Source organism: Pogona vitticeps, chromosome 3 (assembly GCF_051106095.1).
Source record: "Pogona vitticeps strain Pit_001003342236 chromosome 3, PviZW2.1, whole genome shotgun sequence".
NCBI classification, from domain to species: domain Eukaryota; kingdom Metazoa; phylum Chordata; class Lepidosauria; order Squamata; family Agamidae; genus Pogona; species Pogona vitticeps.
In genome coordinates, this window is record NC_135785.1 from 197,219,676 (window position 1) to 197,237,326 (window position 17,651).

Genomic DNA, 17,651 nt, shown 5'->3' on the forward strand with positions numbered 1-17,651 from the left:
ACCCCTGAGTGCTCCCTGGAACGACAGATCCAGAAGCTGAGGCTCCAATACTTTGGCCATCTCATGAGAAGAGAAATCTCCCTGGAAAAACCCCTGATGCTGAGAGAGGTTGAAGGCAAGCGGAGAAGGGGATGGCAGATGATGAGATGGTTGGACAGTTGACCCAACTCTGGGAGGCAGTGGAAGACAGGAGGGCCTGGCATGCTCTGATCCATGGGGTCATGAAGAGTCTGACACAACTTTAAAAATAAACTACAAAAAGAGAGAGTGGTGGTTGACCAGCTTCAGGCCATTTTGGATGAAACCAGCGCCCTGGATCCGTTCCAGTTGGGCTTCAGACCACACCACAGCACTGAAACGGCATTGGTCACCCTGTTTGAAGACCTGTTGAGGGCGGCAGATGCGGCAAAATGTCTCTATTGGTCCTCGTCGATATCTCAACTGCCTTTGATACTGTTGACCATGGTATCCTCCTGGAGAGGCTCTTCGAGTTGGGAACTGGTGATCTGGCACTTGCCTGCCTCCGATCCTTCTTGGAGGACTGTCCTCAGTGAGTACAACTTGAGGAAAGTATATCGGCTCCATGGAGTTTCAATTGCGGGGTTCCGCAGGGCTCGATTATCTCCCCAATGCTGTTTAATGTCTACATGAGGCCGCTATTTCAGGTCATCAGGGAGTGTGGGGCTTCATGTCATCAGTATGCTCTACATCTCCTTTTTTCCAACAACAGTGAATGCCTTTTCATCCCTTCAGTGCATCCTGGAGGCCGTACTGCAATGGATGCAGGCAAATGGACTGATGCTGAACCCAGACAAGATGGAGGTCCTGAGGGGTGGCCCCACCATCAGTGGTTTGGAAAACTCCCTCTCTTTGGGGGGGTTGACTCTCACCACAAAGAGTGAGGTTCGCAGCTTGGGGGTCCATCTCGATCCAGTGCTCACCATGGAAACCCGGGTAGCGTCAGTGGTTCACTCCACTGTGGCGTCCATCCTAAGTTATGCATTCATAAGTTGTCTGTTAATGTGATTGTGAGGTGGGGCAAAGGGGGGTGCTGAGGAGGCAGAGCCGGGGAGAGAGGAATTCAGTCAAAGACAGAGAAGAGAGAAGGAGTTTGGGGGTTTTGAGAGAGAGTGTGTGTTGAAGGAGTAATTGGTCAGAGTGTGACCTGTATTAAGATAGAAGAGATTAAAGTAAAATATTGAAGCTCTGTAACTTTAAGAATGTGCTTAAGAATTATTCCTGAAACCACGTGTAATCAATAAACCTGTTTCTGTTAAAAAGTCAGTACTGGATGGACCTTAGCCTTTCATAAGAACTATAAGTTGATAAAGAGATCAACTGATGACAGCCTGTCAAGGGGCACGTTGGGATACCTTTGTGACCTCTGTGTTTGGTGAAACAAGCAGGGGTCACAGGGTAAATGCCACAATTGGTTTCCAGCGGCAGGATACGAAATAATCCAATAAAGCCAATGTTTAAAAGTGAATTTTCTGGAGTCATGGGTACCTTTTAGTCAGAGGTTTGTGGTAAAGAAGCAGGTGACCTGCTAGAGCTTTTGTGGAAAACTTAGTGGCAGGGCTTCTGAACCCAGATCTGGGGGGAAACTAAAGATAGGGAACTGACTCTAAAGGAAAAACTATTTTTTTGTTTACCTCAGGATTTGAAAGACCCAGTGGGCTAGCTTGAAATCCAAGGCTCTGAGAGATAAGGGAACACTGGTGGATAAAAAGTGGAAGCCAGGGTCAGAGCAGATCTGAGGTGATGGGAAAATAAAACAGAAGCTTGAAAATAAAATTATTTTGGTGTCTGAGAACAAGAATATCTCAGACATACACAGTAACTAAAAGGCTGTGAGCTAGAGAACTGCTGAGTGAAGCGCAACAACATAGTTACTGGAATTAACAGCAGAAAGATTGGTCTTTTTTAAAAGAAGTACAGATGTTAAAGACTAATACGCTCAGACTTAAACATTCCACCCAAATGTAGCCAAAAAGGGAGTAAGGAGGCAGAAAGTTTACCTCAGGAAGTGGAGGGAAATGGAGACCCTCTAGCTCCAGTGGAACAGGGGGAAAGTGATGAAAATGCCTCAGAAAGGCCCAGTGTTCCAAGCTCCCAAGATTTTGAAAAAATGGAAGTTGTAACAGGAATTCAGGCTTAGAGAAAAGGAACTGGAAATTAGAGAAAAAGCCAGAGCTGAAGAGAAAGCTAAGGAGCTAGAGCTCATGGAACTAGAGACTAGAGCCAAAGTGGATCAAGAGAAATCCAAGGCTGACAAGGAGTTGAGGGAGAAAGAGATGCAGTCTCAAATCGAGATGAAGAAATTGGAACTTGCAGCCCTTGCAAATCAAAACAACAATAACAGTTCAAATCACCAGACCCCATTTAGGGTAGATCTCAAAAAGTTCCCAGAATTTAAAGAAAAGGATGACCCTGAAGCATATCTTATTTCTTTTGAGAGAGCTTGCAGAGATTTTGGGGTAAAAGATTAGGAAAAAATGTTAATTTTGAGATCAAGAATTAGTGGCCCTTTGGCAGAACTGTATTTGCAAATGACTGATGACCAGTCCAAAGATTTTGAGGCATATAGAAAAATGGTATATTCTAGATTTGGCATAAATGCAGAACACCTTAGAAGAAAATTTCATTCCCTTACCAAAAAGCCTGAAGAATCTTATGCCCAATTGGGAGCTAAATTGATTCAATGTTTGGACAAATGGATGGAACGTGAAAATGTCACTTCTCTAGACCAAATGAAAAATGTGGTTGGTTTAGAACAATTTTATTCAGTGTTGCCAGGGGAACTGCGTTATTTAGTCAAAGACAAAAATCCTAAAAATGTATTACAGACATCTGAATATGCTGATTCCATTAGTGAGATTAGAGATCCTAAGTTTTCTGAGGCAAAACTTTACCGGCAGAACTGGGACAAGAATAAGAAACCCTTCAGTAGAAATTACAACAGTAAAATGTCAGGGAAAGATAGCCAGCTTAGTACTTCACCTAAGTTGCCAGGGCCTAGTCTGCAGAAGTGAATGAACCCTGAGGAAAAGTTTGACAGATTTCCTCAGTATGATCAAAAGACTTATAGACAGTGTTATAACTATGGAATGTTTGGGCATATTCAATCAAATTGTATGAAGAACAATCAAAATAAAAATGGAAAAGATGATAGTCAGATCAAAAAGGGTTACTGCATAAAATCAGTGAAAGCCACTGAAAGAGGCTGTAACAATGGTTCTGTCTCTGGCAGATTGCCCAGCTTTGTCCCTATCTTGATGTTGGGGCGCTCACCACTATCGTCCATGTGCTTGTATTCTCAATATTATACTACTATAATGCGCTCTACGTGGGCTACCTCTGAGATTGATGTGGAAGTTTCAAATGGTGCAGAATGCAGTGGCCAGCCTTCTCACTGGGGTGAGAAAACATCAGCATATCTCCCCCACTCTGGCTGCCCATTCGTTTCCGCATTGATTTCAAAGTGTTAATGATGACATATGAAGCCCTAAATGGTTTAGGGCCTCAATATCTAGTGGAACGCCTTCTGCCACTTAGATCTAACCGAATCACTTGTTCTAGCCAGGATGGACAGCTGAGGGGCCTAACACTGAGGAAGGCCCAGAGAGAAAGAACAAGAAACAGGGTCTTCTCAGCAGTGGCCCCTTGCAACAGTCTACCCTCAGAGATCTGCCTAGCTCCCTTGCTGGGTGTTTTAAGAGCAAACTTAAGACCTGTCTCTTTAGGCAGGCTTTCCCTCCTGTCATCACCAAATTATTCTTTGCCATCTAGAATTATATTATTACTGTTTTGTTTTTTATTTTATACTGCTTTTGTTTTTATGTCTTACTGTTAGCAGCCCAGAGTAGAGTTCGGTCTAGATGGGCAGGGCATGAATGAATGAATGAATGAATGAATGAATGAATGAATGAATGAATGAATGAATGAATGAATGAATGAATGAATGAATGAATGAATGAATGGGGATGAGTGGCATCCTGCCCTGTGACTTCCTATAGGTAAAGGTTCCCCTTGACATTTAGTCCAGTCGTGTCCAACTCTAGGGCGTGGTGCTTATCCCCGTCTCCAAGCCGTAGAGCCAGCTTTTGTTTGCATACAGTTTCCGTGGTCACGTGGCCAGCACAACTAGACACGGAATGCCATTACCTTCCCACCGTGGTGGTACCTATTTATCTACTCGCATTTACATGCTTTCGAACTGTTAGGTTGGCAGGAGCTGGGACAAGCGACGGGAGCTCACTTTGTTGCGTAGATTCCCTCTTACGACTGCTGGTCTTCTGACTTTGCAGCACAGAGGCTTCTGCGGTTTAACCTGCAGCAGCACCACGTCCCTATAATGGGACAGAAGACAGTAGCTGATCTTTGCATAATTTCCTCTTTCCCTGCCTCAGATCGTTAAAAGAGGTACAGAGCACAGCAACAAGTTCATCCTGCTTTGCAGGTTACTTGGTTTCCTTGCCCATTGACTGTTCCTGAATAACTGGCATCTCCGGTAAGGACACCACTGAAAATGCTGTGTATAATGTGAGAGGAAATGAAAGGTTCGCCACTGATGTAGTTCCAGTCCCAACTGTGATATACAAGTAATTGTGTGCATGTGTGTATATGAAACTAGAATAACTCTCAGAATGATCAATGAATTTTAGAAAAAATGTACTCTTTAATTTTTTGCCACTCCAAAAGCACTTGGATTGTTTTGTTTGGTTCCTAACACTATGAAGATGAACCAGTGGGAACATTCTGGGCCGCTGTTTTCTATGGTTAGGGAAGAAACTGTAGCACTTGAAATATTTTAAGATAAAAGCCAAAATGGGAGTGGGGGAGTGTCCAAGATACCATCAAAACAAGGATATGCACCATCAAAAAAAGAGAGCACAAAACAGTATGCTGTTTGGCATAACATTGCTCTAATAGGGCTTTCAAGATAAGTGAGGTATTTAAGGATTGGTTTTGTCTGATCTACTCTCCCAGTGAGCTTCCATGGCCAAGTGGAGACTTGAACTCAGGCCTCCCGAGTCCTAGGCTGTCCCCCCAGTGCACCACATTGGGTATCTAATTTATATGTACAGATACAAAATTACACATTATTTTACATTTCATCTTGCCTGAGTGGGGAAGTCTTTGCCTTTCCACAACACAGAGACCATCAGAAATGCCAAACACACACATAGATAATGATGGTGATGATGGTGATGATGATATAAAATTATGTAGGTGGCTTAGAGTCCATAGTCAATTTTGGAAAATGGTACTTCTGGTGTTACATGATGCAAGAAGTCAGTGCAACCTGTTTAAAAAATGAAATACTACTCTTGGGGAGCTTCCAAAAGCAGCAGGTAAACCTTTTTGCCCAGAGTGGAGGGGAGGGATAGTCTAAGGCAGTGGTCCCCAACCTTGGGCCTCCAGATGTTCTTGGACTTCAACTTCCAGAAATCCTGGCCAGCAGAGGTGGTGGAGAAGGCTTCTGGGAGGTGTAGTCCAAGAACATCTGGAGGCCCAAGGTTGGGGACCACTGGTCTAAGGCACTGGTTCTTAACCTTTGTTACTCAGATGCTTTTGGACTGCAGCTCCCAGAAGCCTTCACCATCAGCTCTGCTGGCTGAGGTTTCTGGGAGTTGCAGTTCAAAAACACCTGAGTAACAAAGGTTAAGAACCACTGGTCTAAGGGAAGACTGGAGGCTGCCGGCCAATGTACTGTCGTGCTTTGTTCGCTCTTGCTCTTCAGGGTTGGAGGCTTAATGTCTGAATGAAATGCATTGAATACAAAGTGACACTAGGTAAGGATATGAACGTTTAATTGTTGGAGTCTGTGATTAAGGATTGCCTTTCTACCTTTCATCATCACTGGATGATGCTGCAGTAAGAAATATGATTATGCAAACTGAGAATTGCTGGATAGCTCAGTGGTTCCAGCATCTGGTTGTGGTTAGAGATGGGGGTATTCGTATTCGACCTGGCTAAGAGGCTTCTCATCCCGCCTCCTGCCAGGAGTGGCTAATCTATTGCAGACAACGACACGATAGGAAGGCTCCATTGAGTTCACTTCAGTGGCAGAATGGTGAGTGGACAGTCCAACCCCATGAGGCCAGACGCTCTGTGGGGGGATATTCATATTCGTATACGAATACGCCCATCTCTAGTTGTGGTGTCAGAGGTTGGGAGTTTGATTCCCCACTTCCAGCTCTTCAGTTCTAATATTGTTGTTGTTGATTTACAACTTGATTGTTAGCACTGGTATTTCACAAAGCCTAAGAATCTGAACATTATATAGACAAGTGCACAACACCATGGAAAATAAATCAATATGTAGCTAGCTAGGTTTGTGAATAGCTGCATTCTTCCCTGTGCCTTGTCTACACCATAATATCCTAAGACACCAATTCCTATTCAGTAACAATGAAGTTAACTGTCCTTTTTGACCACATTGAGCATTTATCTCTATTTTTCACAACTCCTCCTCACTCATTACCTTTTTGGCACAGCTCGACTTATTTCATGCCCAGCCTTTACAGTCGGGGAAGCGTTATATCTTTCTCAACATCTTCACACAATTTCTATGTGAGAACACAATCCTCAGATCATTTTCAATCTTGAGTTCAACCATCATTTCCTTTCAAACAAAATCCAACTAAAATAAGGCTGTTTCCCCAGCACAGTCATGGTCTATTTTCTGGGGGCTTGTGTTTGATTTGTCTCACTCTTTATAGCCAGTTGATGACAGAAAGAACATAAATTCCAGCTTGTAAATGTGGATGCTGAAAAAGATAAGAAGATCTCCCTGCCCTAATTGTGTTGCATGAATAGATTTATACACAGCACAGACTGGGAGATGATAACAACACTTCACATGAGTTCTGGTGCAGTTTTGTATTGAAACAGCTCAGTAAACACCATCACATGAAACTGCAGCTGCTTCTCATTTATACTTATGAGAGCTCCCTGAAGGTCAAAGTATCTCCCCCCCACCCCCAATGTATCTTGATACTCTTCAGTCCTATCAGTCCTATGCACTCGGAATGTTGCAAGTTGTTCTGCAAACTTGTGGAAGACGTGGGGACAATCAGCTTTCCCCATGTTGTTCCTCCAAGCCCACTCTCCACAGGGTTAGAATCAGCCTCTGGAAATGAAGGCAGAAAATTGGTGCAGAGGGCAAAATGTGCATAAATCTATAGGCTGTGCTATACTTTGTGGCAAATGTATGTATATGTGTGTATCTATCTTTGGCTTGCCTCGGTTCTTTGAGTTTTGAGAACCTCTCTCCTCCAAAAGAAAAAGAAGCAAGTAGTATAGCATTATGGATCATGCATATTCTGTCTATTGATCTGAGACAAAACGTTCCTTTAAATATGTGGTGGAGAATGCAACATTATCCTCATACTCTCCTGCCAATAGCTCCAAGCTGGAAACATTTTTGGCTTAAGAATGGTCAGTTACTCCCCAGTGTTGGAAGTGACTGGGAGTAGGTGCAACTCAGCTGATGCTCAAGAAGATACATGTCTTTTTAGAGGGAAGAATGGGGAGCAAGGGCTTCCTCGGGCTTCCTAGACTATCCTTTGCCTGCTCAGACCTACCTGCAACCTCAGATTGCTATCATTAGTGTTGTTGCTGTTGCTACATTTTTTTCTCACACTCTCTCTTGTGTCCTCAAGGAGGCAATGTATTTTGTACTGTTGCATGTTTACTCTCCAACACCCAGAAGCCAGTGGGGAAACTATTGACCATTTAAAGGCTACTTCAACCCCTGCTTGGCCTGTTTTCAACCTGAAACAACACCAGTTGAAGCAAGACTAGTATTTTTAGGTTTGAAATATGATCGACTCTAGTCGCTGACAGACCCTGCGTATGCTGTATATCACTGAGTTGATGGGGTTCCCATGAAACCATGATTCAAAATATGTGAAGGATGTCACAATCCTTTCAAAAATGAATGAAGGAGAAAAATGTTCCTTCAAGTCTAGGTTCTGAGAGGAAGGCAAATCCCACCCCCTGGACCTTGGGCAGCTGCCTATTCCTGCTTCGAAACCATTTCTGTGCATATTAATTGGAAGTGCCATTTGCTGCTTTGTCCAAGATATCATAAGTGTGTTAGATCAGTCCTGCTCAAAATAACTTCTTTTTCTGACCCACTGTGAGGAGTGTCTCTCATTTAAAAGTAGCAGGAAAAACCTTCTCTTCAAGCAGGTTTTTACTTAGCGACTGGCTGTCTGAGAGGGGGGTTTGAATCAGTTGTGCTCTATTGCTTTTAAATATGTTTTAGTATTGATTTTAATTACCAGTTTTAATATAATACTTGTTTTATTCTTTTAAAATATTTTTGCATACTCACCTTTCTGGCATTTAAATATTGCTTTTTAAATATTGGTTGCCACCTTGGGTCCTTTTAAGGAGAAATGTGGGGTAAACAAGTGGTCTTCTCAGGGTACATATATGAGCCTGAAGTGTTGGCAAGAACAAATAGAGATTTGGCCAGGCAAATACAGATGTTGGTTCTCAGTGAAAGCACTTCTGAAGCTTGCCTAGAACTATGTTCTAGATTATCTTCTATTTGATTTAATAAATGCCTTAAGTATTTGTATAGTCAGGTGCCCCTCCATCTGGTGCCTCCTGGGATGTTGGTCCCTAGCTCCCATCAGCCTCCAGTTGGTATGACTGAGAAGGGGAGTTATAGCCCGACATACCTGGAAGACATCTAAAGAAGGGTGAAACCCAGAAAGACCTATTCTGTGAACTCTGCTAAAATGGCACTCTTTCTCACCTGCTGCTTTCTGCCTTTAAAAAAATCCCCAGGTGTGATTATCAAGTTCCTCCAAAGCTGAATTAAAGAATGATTTATTCACTTTCTCCTTCCCTTCTTCATTTTAAAACTTAATCTTTATGATAAAGGAGGAAGGAGGAGATCCTTCCCAGTTTTAACATTCAGAAGGCTGTGCTAAAGCTTTCTTTGCCAGTCAGGCTTACAATCTAATATTGATCAAGATTTCTTTAAAGAGCTGCCAGTACTCTCTGCTTGTAATACTGTTGTGCTGTGTCCTAGATTCAGCACCTATTTCAATTTTTAAAATAAATAAATAAATAAATAGAAGGGAACCATTCTTTAAAAAAAAGGAGCTACCCTTTGCAGGCCTGTTTGAGGATCTATTGATCAAAGCTTCTTTGAGAAATCATCATTTCTGCCTTTGAGGCTGATAGCCTACCGTTCTTGAAATACACTGATGTATTGTAAGATATTCAATGAGTGGGTATAGTCTCTGTTTTGAAGTAGCAGAAAGAGACTCTAAAAGCTCTTTTATCACTGAATTTGTTGAGTCCAGATATAAATAAAATGTGTTTGTTTTGTTCCTTTGTTCTTTATCTTTTCCACCACCACCATTCCTTCAACCTCTATATACCTTCCCGATACTAATAAATAATTAGGTGATTGCATACTTTGAAGTCCAAATATACTTGTCTGTATTCCTCTAGGAGGAGGATGCTGATGCCCAGTCAGGCTGATTCTATGCTACCAGTGTCATGGCTCTGTAAGAAGGTGAAATGGGAGCTGTGGATAATCCCAAATAATTACCCTTAGGGTGCACCAGACTGTGATTTAACCCTGATTTGAGTTCCTTCTCAGAGTTCAGAATGATGAAGCCGCAGGACCAGTAGCAGTAATTTTCAGATACTGAAGTTTTCTGTCCCCCTTCCTCAGGATCCCAAAGGCTTTCCCTAGTTGAAGGATATCACTAGAGAACCTCAGAACCTGAGGGGAAGGAGGAGATAGGAAACTTTAAATCAAAGATGAATATCCATGGCTGATGACACCATCACCACTTACGACTGCAGAGCTGCACAATAGGATTTCAGCAGGGATGTTGGCAAGTTTTGAGTCTGAGTCTTTGGTACCAAGTCCAAGGTACCAAATCCTGAATCTGAGTCCCTATGAAAATTAAAAGATGATAAAACTGTTCCTCTGGAGTCTTCCTGGTTATCATGTCTGCACAGTCAACATGAGGAGGAAGCTCGGAGTTTAATTCCTGATGAACAATCACTGATAATCAGATTTGCCAAACTGTGGAACGACTCTAGAGCAGTGGTCTCCAACCTTTTCTGAGTCTCAGACCGGATGGGGGGGGGTTCAGACCATCCACACACTTGTGGATGGTCAGACCACACTCACATGCACGTGTCAAGGGGCGGGGGTGCTTGCAGAGGGGAAGGGTGCGCTCACATGTGGGTGGGGCACCCGTGCATTCACATGGCGGGCCATGTGTGGAGGTGTGGGGAGTGTGTGCAAGGGGGCAGCAGGTCTGTCTCCATGACCCAGTCCTGCCACGGCCATGGACCGGAACCAGGCCACAGAGCGGGGGTTGGGGACCCTTGCTCTAGAGCAGTGGTTCTTAACCTTTGTTACTCAGATGCTTTTGAACTGCAACTCCCAGAAACCCCAGTCAGCACAGCTGGTGGTGAAGGCTTCTGGGAGTTGCAGTCCAAAACTCCTGAGTAACCCAAGGTTAAGAACCAGTGCTCTAGAGCAATGGTCCCCAACCTTTTTCAGACCGGGGACCAGTTGGGGCATGTGGGCTCTGTGCGTGGACCGGTTGGGGGGGCAAGGGCACCCCCGCCCTCACGGGTGGGCGTGTCATGCTCCCAGATGGGCGTGTTGTGCTTGCAGAGGGGTATGTCAAGATTGCAAGCAAGCATGACACGCCCCTCGTGCACGTGCATGACACGCCTACCTCTTGGGCGAGCCCAGCCCTGAGCGGAGGGGAGGCAGCTTTGCCATGGCAGCCCACACAATCCTGGAGGACCTCGAGCTGACAGGCAGTGCACCTGAGCCAGGCCTTCCAGGACAAGGACTTCCGCACCCTTTTCGCCAAGTACGCCGCCAAGGTGGTGGCCCTGGAGCGCCAGTGGATTCAGACTTCTGGTGACCCCCTCCTCAAGAAGTAATTTTAGGAGGTTTACCAGCCTTTCTATCTTGGGGGGGCACTGGGACCCTTCCTCCTTCTGCCCCTTGCCCTGGCTGCTCAGGCGGGCCCTTCTCCTGGAAGGCACTGCTGGGAAGGCAAAGCCAGAGCCACCCACCCAGCTCAGGGGAGAAAGGCGGAGCCTCAAACATAGGCGTGGAGGCAGCCAGGAGTGATGGTTCACTCCCAGCCGGCGTCGGGGGGAGGGTTTTTTTTTGTCATTTCCTGCTTGTCCTAAGGGAGTGGGAGTGGGCAGGAACCGATGTCTTCCACCTAGCAGGGGGTCTACCAATACCTTCGTCAGATGCCTCCATTGGAGGGGCTTTGCTCCAGGTAGCCCTCTTCCCATTGCCTCATGGGCCAGCCCGCTTGAGAAGAGGTGGGCGATGGAGCGTGCAGCTGCTGCTGTCTCTTTGCAGGAAGCTCCCTCCACTGCCTCCTCGGGCGCGCCAAGAGTCCCCGCCTGCCCTCTGCCCACATCAGGCAAGCCCACTCCCCTCCTCACGGCTGCTGCTAGCGCAGCACAGTGAAATCATGCGGATGACTTGGATGGGTGCCCCCGCCATCCTCCTTCGGGGGCCAGAGGTGCCTCCTGGGCCCAGCCCCCCACTTTGCCTTGCCAAATCAGCACACAGCAGCAGCACCAAGAGCAGCAGTGGGGGCAGGAGACCAGGAACCCAGGGAGGCGGACTGACAAGCCAGCTGGAGCAGCTCCCGGAGTTAAGAGCTAGAAGCAGTGCCCCAGCAGGAAGCAGCGGCTTCTGCTCCAACTGCCTCTCTTCCCCAAAGCCTGGACAGACCCTCAGCAGCAGTCACGAGCCCGGACTCCTTGCCTTCCCTGCAACGGGCGGCAGCTCAGCTCCTTGCAGCGGGGGGCCAGGCAGTGTGGCAGGGAACAGCGGCTGCCACCAGGCGCACTCGGGCCACCCCACCTGCTGGTAGGCGCAGAGGCTGAGCTACCGCCGGTTGCAGGGAAGGCGAGGAGTCCAGGCTCGTGACTGCCGCTGCCTGCTCCGGATCTCGACTTGCCCCTCTGCAAGCACGACACACACCCCTGGATGGGCGAGCGGGGCGACGGACACCCGTGGCCGTGGCCCAGTTCTGGCTAGCCCAGGGACCGGCACAGGGCCGTGGACCGGGGTTTGATGACCCCTGCTGTAGAGGATAATCAGATATTCTTTATGAGGCAGCACAAGAATGCTGGAGGATAATCAGATGGACTCCACTTCTCAAGTAAGCCCCATTCCTAATTACAAAATTGTCTTCTCACCTGTTTCTTCATGTTGTTGAAAGCCTGCATGGGTGAAAAGGTCATTGGACAACATCAGTTACCTGGGGCAGATCCTCTTTTAGGGGCAGATAACCCAGGCAGTGTCCTAATCCACTGGATGAGTGGGAGTGATCAGACTCTGGTTACATCTGTCACTGTCCACATTACTATCCATTCCTCATGTGAAACAAATAAAACAAACAGCTCTCCTGTATTGATGAAGGTAGCAGTGCTCATCTCTATTGATAAGGGAGTGGGCGTCTGTGTCTTTATCTTGTCTTCAGCAGAGTAAAGCGCAGATAAACGAACACAACAGCTTCTTCTTTCAAGCAGTGTATTTACAAAATATATACAGAATATACATACATACAGCACTTCAATGGCTCAGTATTCAAACCAGCAGCATGACATGCAGACATCAGTATACAGGAGAAGAGAGAGACTGTACAGTGTTCATTTCTTATATACAATCCTGGTATCAGTCTGGTCCAGTCCCGTCTGAGGTGATCTCATTCACACAGGTGTGGCAGTCCTCATATTGCAGTGGATTGCATCAGCCAGGGATGAAGGAATGATGTCATCTTATTCTTGTTCTGCACACACACATATTATGTTCAGGCTATATAAAAATTATATACCTTAACACTCCTCCTAATTTTTAAATTGCCTGAACCCATTACACATTCCCAATACATCTATACACATTTCATGCTTTTGAGCACACAACGGTTTAGTCAATATATCTGCAATATTTTCTTCAGTTTTGCAATATTCTAATTCAATTAGTTTTCATTTTACAGCTTCCCTTACGTTATGATATTTAATATCAACATGTTTGCTCCTGTTTTTTACTCTATCTGTTTTGGCCATTTGTATACAAGCGGAATTATCTTCCATTACTTTTATTGCATTATCTGTTTTACACTTTAAGTCTTTTGTTAATTGTTTGTACCAAATTAATTCAGAACATAAATCTGACAATGCAGCAAACTCTGCTTCAGAAGTTGAGATTGCTACAGAATTTTGCTTTCGTGATTTCCAACCAACTATATTACTTCCAAATTTTATGACAAATCCAGTCATAGATTTTCTGTCTTTTTCATCGTTGGCCCAGTCACTATCCACATAAGCTGACAGTTTTAAATTTTTTGATGGTTGCAAAGTTAGATGATAATTATATGTTCCCTTTAGGTATCTAAAAATCCTTTTTAATCCTTGCCAGTGTCTTTCACTAGGTTTTTCTATATATCTACTGAGTATGTTTACTGATGCCGCTATATCCGGGCGCGTCCAGTTCGCTAGGTACATTAGACTCCCTATTGTTGAGTGATATAATTCTTTGTTTTCAAAATCTTTACTTATTTCATCTTCCTTTTGAAAATCCACTGTCATGGGAGTACTCACATTCTTGCACTCTCCCATACAATATTTTTCTAACATTTGTTTTATTTTGTGTTCTTGACTTAATTCAAGTCCATGTTCTGTTTTCTTTATTTGTACACCCAGATAATTTTGTATTGGTCCTAGATTTTTAAATTTGAATTCCTTTTTTAATTGTTTTTCAAACAACTCTACTTGGCTCTGATCTTTTGCTATAAAACATAGGTCATCAACATACGCCAGAAGTATATTTAAATCATTCCCAACTTTCTTGGTATATAAACAAGGGTCTGCTAGACCGTTCTTGTATCCTAGTTTCATCAAAACTTGGTGTAAACAATCATTCCAATTTTTAGCAGATTGTTTCAAACCATAAATTGCCTTGTTTAGCCTGTACACTAGTTCTGGTTTAGTACCCTCAAAACCCGGTGCTTTTGCCATATATAACTCTTCCTTTAAGTCTGCGTTTAAGTATGCAGTTGTTATATCGTAGTGGTAAATTACATAATTTTTACTGACAGCAAAGGCAAGCGTTGTTCTCAATGTCTCGGACCTGACTGTCGGAGAAAATACCTTATCATAATGTATAAACTTTTTCTGTGTAAAACCTTGTGCAACCAATCTCGCTTTATATCTGTAGTTTCCATCATTTTGCAATTTTCTTTTGAACACCCACTTACTACTTATTACCTTATGCTCTGCTGGTAGTTTGGTTTCAGTGAACACTTGATGTTCCTCCATGAACTTCATCTCCTCCTCCATGGCCTCTAACCACTTATTCTTCTCATAATCAGGAAGCTTCAAAACATCTTTATAGTTTCTGGGCTCAATATAAACATTACACACTGTAATACCACCCACTCCATATCTATTGGGTGGCACACCTTTATTTGCCCTCTGGGACCTTCTGGGACCATGTGTATTTGTGTGTGTTTCTATCTGACTACTTGTGTGTGCTTCCTCCTCTTCGTGTTCTTCCTCATCACTATCTTCTTTTTGTTTTACTTTTCTTTCATCTTCTTCTTCTTCATCATCATCTGTAGTAGCTCCTCCTTCTTCATCACCAGCACAGGACTCCACGCCTTGCTTATGTGTTCCTGTCTGTCTTAATTGACTTTTTCTTTCGTGTAGAGGGATGTATAACTGTGAGTTTGCGTGTACTTGGTCCCAGTTTTCCCCTTCATTAAAACTGGCTGACCTAGAGATTATCACACTTCTATCCCCATCAAAAAACCGGTATGCCTTTGAATTGGGTTCATACCCCACAAATGTCATTTTTCTTGTTTTATTTTTACCTTTTCTTCTGAGTTGTTTCGGGATATGCACCCATGCCGTGCATCCAAACACCCTCAAATATTTTAAACATGGTTTCTTACCGTATAACATGAAATATGGTGTGTCATCTATCGAGGAAGAATAAATTCTGTTAATCAAAAAATTAGAAGTTAGAATCGTTTCACTCCACAGACCCTGACGCAACCCAGAGTCTGCCAACAATGCATTTTTCATCTCTTGTAACACTCTGTTCCGTCTCTCAGCAACACCATTCTGAAATGGGCTATATGGGCTCGTTTTTCTATGTCTAATTCCCAGACTTTCTAACCATCTTTGAAACCTAGTGTTTGTAAACTCCGTACCTCGATCCGTTTGCAACTGCACCACCTTGTGGCCAAATCTCCTCTGTACTGAAAACAACCATTTTCTAAATGTTTCAAACACTTCTGTTTTAGATTTTAGTGTATAACAATAAGAAAACCTTGTAAAATCATCCACTAGAACCATTGCATATTTCGCTCCTCCTAATGATGGAGGAAATGGTCCCATTAAATCTGCATGAACTAATTCAAATGGCCTGGTTGTGACTCTGTCACTTTTCCTCCCTTTTGGGGCCACATTCGTTTTGCTTCTTTTACAGACATCACAGTCCAAGTAATTTTTGCATTCCTTTATGTTTATATCCCTGGCAAAATGTTCCATTTTCTGTAATGATCTAAAATTTACATGACCCAGCCTCCTATGCAATAAATGTATACAGTTATCATGTTGTGGTTTGTTTGTATGTATCATATGTGCACTTTCATGTGTCTGGCTCTTTAACATGTACAGATTGTTTTCTTGCTTCACTTTTGCAACTATTTTACCATTTTTCTTAATTATACACTCCTGTTTCTCAAAAGTGACAGTGAACCCTTGCTCAGCCAACACTGATACACTTATTATATTAAACGACAATTCAGGAGCGTAAAATACCCCACTTATCTCAGTTTTCAACGAAGGAATGTAAACAGTTCCTTGTCCTTCGACGGCCGTCTCTTGTGAATTTGCCATCATCACACTTCTGAGGCTGGTTTCATCTAAAAGACAAAACAAATCTCTATTATTAGTCAAATGCCCTACAGCGCCAGAGTCGATCAGCCACTCCACTGCTTTTGTCTTGCCGGGAACCTTGTCTCTCGTTCCTCTGGTAACCAAGGAGACCGGCCTCTTGTCGTCTCTTTGTTGAAACCGTTTGGAGACTTTCTTTCTGTAGTCTCTGTTGCTTGGAAGACTTCCGCTTTTGTCACAGTTCCGTTGCAGGTGATTGGTGGATCCGCAGAGGAAACAGGCTTTCGTCATCATCACTCTTCCTCTTTGTTCTCCGTCCATCCGCCTCCTGGGCACGCTGCCATCAGAGTATCTCTGTCTCTTGTGGTCAGCACGCACGTGGCTTGCTTTTTTGTTCAGCATTCTTTGTTTTAAATGCTGTTCCTCCTGCAGAATTCGATTCGTCACGTACTCCTCTGAAAGCTCCGTGTCTGGCATGCTTTCCAAACTTGTTACCAGCATGGAGTAATCATCATTCAGAGAACTTAGCAAAATATACACGCGCTGTTCCTGAGGGAAGACAACATTCATTAATTGCAGTTGATTAAACATGTCCTTCATATTCTTTAAGTGTTCCGAAGCACACTCATCCAGTTTCATCCTGCATTGGAACAACCTCCTGGTAAGAGAAATCTTTGTGCCTGTCGTCTCCCTCTGATAAATGCCTTTTAGTTTATCCCAAACTGCTTTTGCTGTTGTCAGTCCTTGAATGTGGGTCAGAAGCGAATCTTCAATGGCCAAAATGATCGTGGCTAAAGCTCTCTCATGCTCTGTCTCTTCCTCCTCACTGGGCTGCGCTGGGGGGTCTCTAACATAACGCCACAGTGATTCCTTCCGTAACGACATCTCGGCTTTGACTGCCCACGTTCTATAATTATTTTCATTCAGTCTATTTATGGCCAGGCCACCTATATTTCCTCCCGTGCTGTATGCCATCCTTGCAGCTCTCTGTATCCTTCCCTTCCCCGGGTTTACAGACGAACTGGTTTCTGACTCACTATCACTGCTGCTTAGGCTCTCCTCCTCTTTCATTTACTCACCACCTCCTGTTTTCAGCACAGCGGAAGCGTGCTGGGCCCATAACCTCTGATAAGGGAGTGGGCATCTGTGTCTTTATCTTGTCTTCAGCAGAGTAAAGCGCAGATAAACGAACACAACAGCTTCTTCTTTCAAGCAGTGTATTTACAAAATATATACAGAATATACATACATACAGCACTTCAATGGCTCAGTATTCAAACCAGCAGCATGACATGCAGACATCAGTATGCAGGAGAAGAGAGAGACTGTACAGTGTTCATTTCTTATATACAATCCTGGTATCAGTCTGGTCCAATCCCGTCTGAGGTGATCTCATTCACACAGGTGTGGCAGTCCTCATATTGCAGTGGATTGCATCAGCCAGGGATGAAGGGATAATGTCATCTTATTCTTGTTCTGCACACACACACATTATGTTCAGGCTATATAAAAATTATATACCTTAACATCTATTGTTAGCGATTTGGCCATTTTTAGAATAAGGAAAATGTACGATTTCAAGGCTGTTCCACTAACAGTCTGTGTGATCACATCTATGCATGAAAACATAATTTTCCACAACAAAGAAAAATCATGCATGGAAACTGTGCATCAAAATAGTAAAGATGTTTGCAAATACAATTTACAAACAA

At 43.9% G+C, this 17,651-nt stretch overlaps 1 long non-coding RNA gene across 1 annotated transcript in view; it reads left to right on the forward strand.

Moving 5' to 3' along the window:
- The window catches only part of LOC140705685 (uncharacterized), a 30,588-nt gene that overhangs the window by 3,566 nt on the left and 9,371 nt on the right, over positions 1-17,651 (forward strand). The window lies entirely within an intron of this gene.